Genomic DNA, 9,457 nt, shown 5'->3' on the forward strand with positions numbered 1-9,457 from the left:
GCTGGTTGGAAAGAGATTGGGTTGGTTCAAGGTAAAGGGAGGTGCAGTAGCAGGGCCAAGGTTTATTTCGTCTCTCTAAAAGCTGTTTCTACTCTCTCTCTCTCTGTGTGTATATATATATATATATATTGTTTTCGGGGGACACAGTCACAGCTGTTTACTCTCAGTATATATCTTTTTTTTTTGTTTTTTAGTTTTTTGTGTTCTTGCTGGTTGGAAAGAGATTGGGTTGGTTCAAGGTAAAGGGAGGTGCAGTAGCAGGGCCAAGGTTTATTTCGTCTCTCTAAAAGCTGTTTCTACTCTCTCTCTCTCTCTGTGTATATATATATATATATTGTTTTCGGGGGACACAGTCACAGCTGTTTACTCTCAGTATATATCTTTTTTTTTGTTTTTTAGTTTTTTGTGTTCTTTTTCATGCATTTTCTCCTCCCGTTTGATATTTAATGAATCTTGGGCTGACCAGGATGAGAATGCAGGTTCAAGTGTGAGAGTGGCTACTTTATGCCAAGAGACAAAAGAAAAAGTTAGGTCCATACCCAGTCCAGCCCTTCCAAGACCCCAGATTCCCCAGATAATTTCCAATTTGTATAATGCCAGTTAGAAAAAGTACTGAAAATATGCCTAAACCATGTAATCTAAGTCAATTTTGAAAGAAATCATATTTTTCTTTTCCTTTCATTGGCACAAAATAAAATGTTATTAATGGGAGAAAGGAGAAAGAAGAAATACAATCTAAAGACTTCCGTGAAGTAAATAATGTTACAGTATTAGTACATAACTTTACTTTCAACTGATCATAGTTCATTGTGGGTTCAAATCTGAGAGTGGCCATTTTGTGCAAACAAAATGCCAAGGTTAGGACTATATTCAGTCCACCCCTCCCAAGACCCCAGATTTTCGGGACCAACATTGGGTAATGGCAGTTAAAAATTGACCATAGTTCATTGTGGCTGAGATCTAGCATCTGGACCCATAGTAAATTCTCAATACATCCAATTCATGATAGTAATCAAAGGCAGATAGAATTGCAAAGGACAAGAGGTTGGCTCGGTGTATTTCCGGCAGTGCATCAGCAGAGACTCTATGTTAGAAATCACTTGCAGAAATAAACAAATATGATTTTCCAATTACATCTTAAATGGTATAAAAGTGACCCATGTTTTATTGGCAGGTCAGAATTACATTTACTAAAAGAAAACATGGAGTTGTAAAATTTGCAGTTAAGGATGTAGTCATCATGACTTCAAAGAGTCAACTCCAGAGCCCTTCAGAATGTAACAACACATGCTTGTTTGCTGGCCTACTTTTTTACTTCATTATCAAATTTAAGGGCTATAATTCATAGAAGAGAAATGTACTAGTCAAGTGTTGATTGATAGGCAGCAAAAATATACACATCACTAATTCAGAAAACCTGCTGTCAGACAGATGATTTGGATAGCCAACTTCCATCTTGGATCCAAAGATATGACACACAGATACCTGTAAATGGCCTAGCATACATATATTGGACAGAATACATGATACAACACTGGATACTGCAGAGTACAATTAGGGGCGTTTGATAGCCATTTCGAAGTAGCTGAATTGAATAACTTATTTCTTTGGCTTTTAGTTAATAAGTCATTAAGTAGACTGTGAGCTGCTCGATGGATGGATGACATGTTGGGTTGATTACTAGACCCCATTATATTTTATTGTACAACTATTTTATCCGCTAAAAGACAAAAGCACTAGGTCATTCATTTCAGCTATTTCAGCTGTTACCAAACAGCCTCAGCTTCAAAAACTAGGTATAAAGCCATGATATAAGTATTTTAAATGTGATACATGCACCTGTCTGTAGGGATAAGGCATGGATGATGATGATACATGTACCTGTCTCCATTTCGGGATCTTGGGAAATGGAGAGTCATATCCCCATTCCAGTATTCATGTCCAGTCTGGCTCTGGCATGCATATCTGGGCATCATAGATTCAAAGCTCATGGTGACAAAACACAAATACCTTTCCTATGGCATACCATGCTATACAGCATATAGACTATTGACCATTTCAAGAAAAAGGGTAAGGGTGAAACTTAGATCAAGTCGATTTCAGCATTTTTCTTTTCAATTTTTGAATGGGCCTGAGCCTCAACTTGAGGCCAAAGTAGTTGAAATTCTTCAAATCGCACAACCCAATTTGCATCCCTAAATAGGAGATTTACATAGCTAGTAAACACAATGTATCCCAAAGGGATCCTTTCAAAGTTGATCATTTTTTTCTGACTGTTTTAAGCCAAAAGTCTTGTGGAGTCTCATTTTCTTTTCTGTTTGTTGGGGGATGTAGAATGAAAGAAACATGCAAGCACATTTATGTAATATTTTTGAGTTTTTTGAGATATTGAACATAATACTATATTCGACTTCTGTTGCAAAAAAAATGAAGTAAAGAAAATCCACTTTCGCAGTAGATTCGTTAGCTTCATTTCCATTTAAAGATTAGTGAGATAAGATGAAAAAGAGTCATGTGCTTCCAAATACATAGAAGTCCAGGAGGATATTAAAGAAAAATGACATGTGCACGTAAAATCATGAATCAAACAGCAAAAATGCACATAGACACAGAAAGAAGGGGTAGGGTGGGTGGGAGAGAGAGAGAGAGAGAGACCAGTTCCAATAAGACTAAATTGTATTTGTCCTTGTAATATCTGGAATGAGATGGGTCCAACTTCAAGTTGCTAAATAGTTCTAGAACTTCTTTAGAATGGGTCCAACCATATACGAATGGCTTTTTATATGTTAGTATCGCATCATAAGCCATTAAAAGGCATGCAAGTGTAAGCTTTCCAATCTTACAATTAGAAAGCAGAAAAGGTAAGGAACATAAGATGTAATTGGATAAATAGAGAAACTGTATTCAAAGCCTCATCAAAGCAGATAGATATACCAGTTTACTTAAGACAACTGCCAGACAAGAGCAATCTCATTAGCTATAGTCTCATGCTACCCAGAGTCTGTCTGCTGATAACTACTTGATCCGGAGAAACAATGAACAGGATTTAAACTCAGAAAAGGAGATCCATTAGCATGAAAACTTTCATCTTTTCCTACAATCATCTCTGTCAAGTGTACATTCACCATGTTCCCGATTAATAGAATGTACACTCACTGTACACACGAAATCAGAAGGACAATAATGGTGGGAACAACCAACTCTAACCTTGACTGGATAAGCTTTTAAAAACTTATCTTTCATATCAGCAAATCTCCAATATGTCATCCAAACTAGGGAATTTCCTGAGTTGTTTGTAGCAAGTTGCACGCAAATAAGATCTTCACTCTTGTCAAAAACAAAAAAAGTTTTACAGTTACAGTAGATGAATTGACCCCTACTACTGCTTGTTTAAAATAAATAACAAGTGGAAATGCTCCTTTGTCCAAACAGAAGCTTGTAAATGTAGATAACAAACCATCTGAATTTCCTTTAAATGATACAATCAAATCCAAACCATGAAGGCCAAGAAGAAATCAGCACAGGAGCATCTGGCGTAACCGTTTGATCCAGAAACCAGAGATGATATAACCACCCACTTTGATCATCTGGATCTGTAAAAAGAGCTTGGTGTACAAGATCATACTCTTCTGTCAAAACTTTCTCTCTTGGAATAAACCCTGAACCCTCTGCTTCGGCAAATGAGACAGAAAAAAAAATGCAGGAGTCTCTTGGTTGAAAATACATTGTAAAAGATGCTTGGTGCAGTAAAGACACCACAAGTAAAATACTTTTCTTTTCAATTCATTACAAGTAAAATGTTCATCCAAAGCAATGAAGATACATCCTTCATAGGCTATAACCATGTAGCAACAGAAAAGGAAATTGGGATAGGGAGTGGCTGCTTTTCCTTCTTTATTTTGGGGGGATAACTCCCAGAAAGATTTGAACTTTGAATTATAAAGATCTAAAATATCACCAATGAATGCAATGATTTCCTATTTATCATGTTCAAGTGCACTTGACACTTATCATATTTTCTTTGACATTAATTAAACTAAATCTTGTGAACGGCAGATTTAGGTTAACAAAATATGTGATGCTGTACTTAAAATAGTTAATAATAATTCCTTTTTTATAAAGAAGGGTTTATTGCTTTTGTTTCCTCTGCCACAAAAAATTTATTAAGACAGGAAAAATGCTCTGCGATGCACATGATTAGAGAGCTGATAAAAAAATGCACATGTCTAGAGCATCCAAGTCTACCTTCTCTCATATTGTTACATATAGGAAAAACCCTTATCATAAGCATGGGTCTAGCCATAATGTGCAATTTTGCATGGAGGTGTCTTTTGGAAGAAGAGGCAAAGTTTTTTCATGGGAATGTGTTTGCATTTTGTAGTTGTTCCTTGGCAATGTGGGAGGAAAAAGGTAATAGAATATTGAACAATAAATTCAATTGCATCGTTGTAAGAGAGAGGGGGACTTGGATCTCTTCTAAAGTGACTTCTAATAAATTACTAATTTGAGTGGGGCCAAAATTTGTCTTACTCATATACTCATCAAACTGCTGAGTCTCTTGGAGAAGCTTTAAAATTCAACTTTGACCGCTGATCCTTTATTTCTTTGATACGTAAAGAAAAAATTTTACTAACAAAGGCTGAAGCCATATAAAAACGTTTACAAGTATAAACTTTGAGAGAAATTACAAACTGTACATTATAAATACATCAATAGAAATTTAAATCCATTGAAATCCACTAAGATTGAAGACAAGAGTTAGGAATACTAAAAGATTTTCCCTTCTCTCCTGAGTGTAGCCTTGTCTTGGACCCTAAATTTGAATTCTAATAAAATATTTCAATACGTTATCAAAACAGAAATCTAGAGAAAGAATGGTCGGACTGTTCTATCTGTGTCTCTTTTGTTTGGTGATTTCCTAGCACCTATTTTTGTACTCTTAAACAAAAACCTAGAGAAAGAATGGTGTTAAAAAATGAACTAGATTTTAATACCCAATCCGCCCCCCCCCCCCCCCCCCTAATTGGTTCCATCAATCAGGAATACCAACAACACCGGCACATGTCTTTAAAAGAGTCTAAGCATAGAAATTTCCCTCTCCAGCTCAAAATTTCCAACATCCATACATTTCCATTCACCTATATTATGTTTGTATATGTTTTCCTACAGATTTTACGAGATTAAATTCAAATAAATCAGAACTAAGAACAGAAACACAAGTTCAGTTGTTATTTTCATAAAATCTTCAACAATCTATACAAATTGTAACTCCAAATTGCAATACAAGAAATTGGAGCAAACCGCCGGTCTAGAAACTCCAATTATGAATCTTCTGTCGTAGTTTAAATCATCAACGATGAATAAATTTTCGTACTTACGATTGTGGCATGCGGAATAGTTGCTGAAATTGATATGTATCATGTCCATAGTAAACCTTAGCTCCTCCTCCTCTGGCACATTTTCACAATTTTCAATTCTACAACAAACCTAAAAACGACAAAAATCAGAACTAATAAGAATCTCACAACTGTACTACTTAAAAAGCACGAGCAGACAGAGAGCCCAACTTCGGTAATTCCATACATGAAAATTACGAGAATCAGCTTTCTTGAACTGATCCAAAAGCCTGAATTTATGATTGAGTGAGAATAATCCCTTGTTTAAAGCCCATTTCAAGTGGTGCCAAGCTCCATAAGACTCATTAGAATTTCTTCTCAATGCACTCTCCACCTACATTATTAGAAATACAACAAGAAAATGGTTATTATTTATGAAACTAGACAAGAGAAGAGGAAATGGAACAGCGATGAGAGGGTCGATCAAAACATACGACTTTGAGTTCAAGGACGGCTGTAATGGTGTCGGGATCGGTTTCAGAGCGGAGATTATGCTCCACGGCAAGCTTTCTGTAATTCCAACCAGTGTGAGCTTCAGAATTTGTTTGTACTTTCTAGGAGCTTCGAGCATAATTTGTGATACCTCGTCGTCATAAATGGGTGTAAAATTTAAAACCCTGATCATTGAAAATTTTCCCCGATCACATCTGACAGTGTAGAGGATATAAATTACGGCTGTAATGGTGTCGGGATCGGTTTCAGAGCGGAGATTATGCTCCACGGCAAGCTTTCTGTAATTCCAACCAGTGTGAGCTTCAGAATTTGTTTGTACTTTCTAGGAGCTTCGAGCATAATTTGTGATACCTCGTCGTCATAAATGGGTGTAAAATTTAAAACCCTGATCATTGAAAATTTTCCCCGATCACATCTGACAGTGTAGAGGATATAAATTCAAGTAAAGGGTTTTCCTTTTCCGCTTTCTTTCGGGTTTGTGGGATTACATTTTGTTGTGATGATTGTGGGGAAGCTGAGAGCTCAGTAGATTTAGCGATTGAAAGTTGAAACGGCGTCTTCCGACTTCGTGGGCTTGCGAGGCCGGCCGTGCATCTTGTCTCTCCTCCTGCACCTGCGTTAGTGGTTCCATAGTTCGTGTTCAAACTTCGGAAAATCGGGGGTTGATTCCTTCTCGCGCTCGTCCGGATAAGTTTTTAACCAGACGAATGTCTTCCCGCCGAGTACAAATCTCCTGCGACCCCCGATTGTAAACCAAATCCAAACGAACGCGCCAGACTAGTTTTTTTATTTTTGGCAAATTTCTTAAATTACCCCTAGTGTTTTAGCTAATCGACAAACTTTAATGAAATTTCAAATTTACCCTTTATTATTCCTCAAATTTTCAAAATAAAACCTATCAAACGAAAATTTTGAGAAAGCTGAAGAAACACACAAGCGCACGCCTCAAATTGCGACCTCTCTCTACACTTCTGCAACTCCTCACGAGATACCTATTGCAACTCTTCAGGCAAGATCGTTATTTGAGTTTGATTTTCTACTTTTTTTGGGAAGAGTGTACGGGACCCGCCCCTGCTTGAGCATGTTAGTCTTAGGCCTCCCCTTCCGCAGTACGAAGAAGGAAAGGGAAAACAAAGAATTGAGAAACAAAAGGGAGAGGGTAAAGAAATGAGAAACAAAGTGAAACCTCCTCCAGAGAAAGTTTACCGCATGCCTCAAAAATGCAAACGCATCATCATCATCATCATCTCCCTACCCACCCCACCCCACCTCTCTCTCTCTCTCCCTCTCAATTGCAAGGTCTGAGAGGTCCCAAGTTCTAAAGAACATGGCGAAAGCCTGTGAAGAATATGGGTTCTTTCAGGTGGACAATCAGCTTTAAATTTCAATTAACTTAAATGATTTAGTTGTTGTGAACTATTAAGTTGGTCATTCAAAGACAGGAAGCTCATCATAGTAGATCAATTGCAGGTGACAAACCATGGCATTCCCATGGATGTTATATAGAAGATGATCGATGTGTGCAATAGGTTTTTTGATCTCCCCTCTGAGGAGAGATATGGAACCAGCTTTAATCAGAAGAACGATGGTGTGTTTTGCTAGCGAGACTTTTAGAAGCTAGTTTGAAATCCTCTCTCTCTAATGTTCTTCCTTATTGGCCTACTTCTCCTGCTGATTTAAGGTGATGAGAAGACAGCTTAGATGCTCTCTCTCTCAACATGCAAAGACAATCTTTGGGCTCGCCTGGGTCAAAGCTCCAAACCTATGGCGGAGGAAAAGAAGAGAGGGTAGAAGGGATGCTCGAAAATCCTGGCTCCACCGAAAAATTGTCGATTTCTAGATCGCATTATCCAATTCTTTTCCAAATTGAAAATAAAAATAAACAAATTAGAAATCAGAGAGAAATTTTGGAAAGAATCATTTATCCTATCCGGGTGTTCCGGTCATGGTGGTTGTTGAGAATGTTGGTGTCAATATGGGGATTAATGTTGGTTCTTCAAGCCAGAATTTGGAGCTACCGTGCTGGAGTCGCATGTTTCCAACAATCTAGATCAACCGAAGCAGAAACATTTAGTTGTGACAATGGTCGATCCTACTTTACAACAAGACAACCCACCTTCTCCGGATACATTCTAGCCTCTAGGTAAATGATTCCAAACGCATGGACCACCATGCTGTGCTCCTTGTACCTCTCCAATCATAGCTTGAACTCCATGTCCGTGAGTTAGTGAAGAGCAGCATGCCAAGGTGACGGGATTTGCTCCTCACAAATGGGCGCCTCACAGGTACATCCACCATGCATTGGGAACATCTCCCGTGAATATTCACTAATAAGTACGGGAGATGTATGAGGCGCAAGGTGTGAGGAGCAGATCCGGTCTCCATGCCAAGCGGCCTCTCTCTCTCTCTCTCTCTCTCCCTCCAGGGTGGATTGAAGTCGAGCTGGACCGAGCCGAATACTTAACTATTCAAGCTCAGCTTGCTGAAATTGTGTTAGGTTTGAGCTCAATTCGAGTTAGAAACTTGAGCTCGAACTTGGCTTGGTTCAAAGCTTGCAAGTTCGAGCTAAGCTCGATTGCAAGCCAAGTTTTTTTCTAAAAATAAAAATTATAAATATTTTACATACAAAAAATTCAGAATTATAAAAATTATTTGCTATTATACATAAAAATAAAAGTTTATATATAACATATTATTATATAATAAAAATCATATATATTTATATATGTATACGTATATGTATATGTATGTATGTATTATACTAGACTCACGAGCCTCATGAGCCGAGCTTCACTAGGCTCGAGCTTGGCTCGATTAACAAACGAGCCTATATATCAGGAGAAGCTCGGCTCGTGGCCACCCCTGCTCTCTCTCTCTCCCTCCCTCTTTGGTGTTGCATCTTGACAACTGTTAGCACCCAATTTTTGCTTGGTCCCTTCACCCTACCTCTTTGTACCCCCACTTAGACCCCAAAAAGTTAGAGACACAACCAGATCAACTTGAGACTATCCAAAACCTAAAATGCCCTCCTTTGACACAATCCACAGGACAAACAAGAACCTTGGTCAGACATTATCCCCATACTTGGGAAAACTACGACTTAGTTACACATCACTTTTCATGAGTAAACTGCAAAAATCTACTATTCATCATGCCAACTCCCTATCTAACAGCCCCGATTTATGCAATGTTCAAACTCCAACTTCTCAAAATCAAATCAAACACACCCATCACCTCAAGATCAGTAGGAATCAATCAACTAGTGAATCCCACCACAAATCTACGATAATCAACCGTAAAAACATCAAGATCACATTCTGATGGCCCTGAACGGTTACCAAGGTTAACCATATCTTTCTCAGGTCAGAATCATCCACTTGACTCCTCACCCTAATCCATGGTTACCTACCGAATTATAGCTCAAAATTCCCCCGTTTGACCCATCATCAAGCCTAGATCCTATTTGAGCAAATCTCATTAATTGGAGCTTACCATCTATCATTCCAACCTCATATTACCAATCAGACCTTACCATCGTATCCAAAGACCTAAAAAACCCCAGCACATCAAATTTCACGACCAAACACCTCCATTTGACCATTAAAAAA

The 9,457-nt window shown here is 38.0% G+C and overlaps 1 pseudogene across 1 annotated transcript; it reads right to left on the bottom strand.

Moving 5' to 3' along the window:
- LOC104611931 (geranylgeranyl transferase type-2 subunit alpha 1-like) lies at positions 1-7,027 on the bottom strand (annotated as a pseudogene). The gene is made up of 5 exons (XR_016077759.1): positions 5,980-7,027; positions 5,831-5,906; positions 5,584-5,730; positions 5,379-5,487; positions 1-3,668 (listed from the first exon to the last, which is right to left on the bottom strand). The product of XR_016077759.1 is annotated as a geranylgeranyl transferase type-2 subunit alpha 1-like (transcript).
- Positions 7,028-9,457: the final 2,430 nt, after the last annotated feature.

The sequence above is a fragment of the Nelumbo nucifera genome, chromosome 1, assembly GCF_055504915.1.
Source record: "Nelumbo nucifera cultivar China Antique chromosome 1, China Antique-T2T, whole genome shotgun sequence".
NCBI classification, from domain to species: domain Eukaryota; kingdom Viridiplantae; phylum Streptophyta; class Magnoliopsida; order Proteales; family Nelumbonaceae; genus Nelumbo; species Nelumbo nucifera.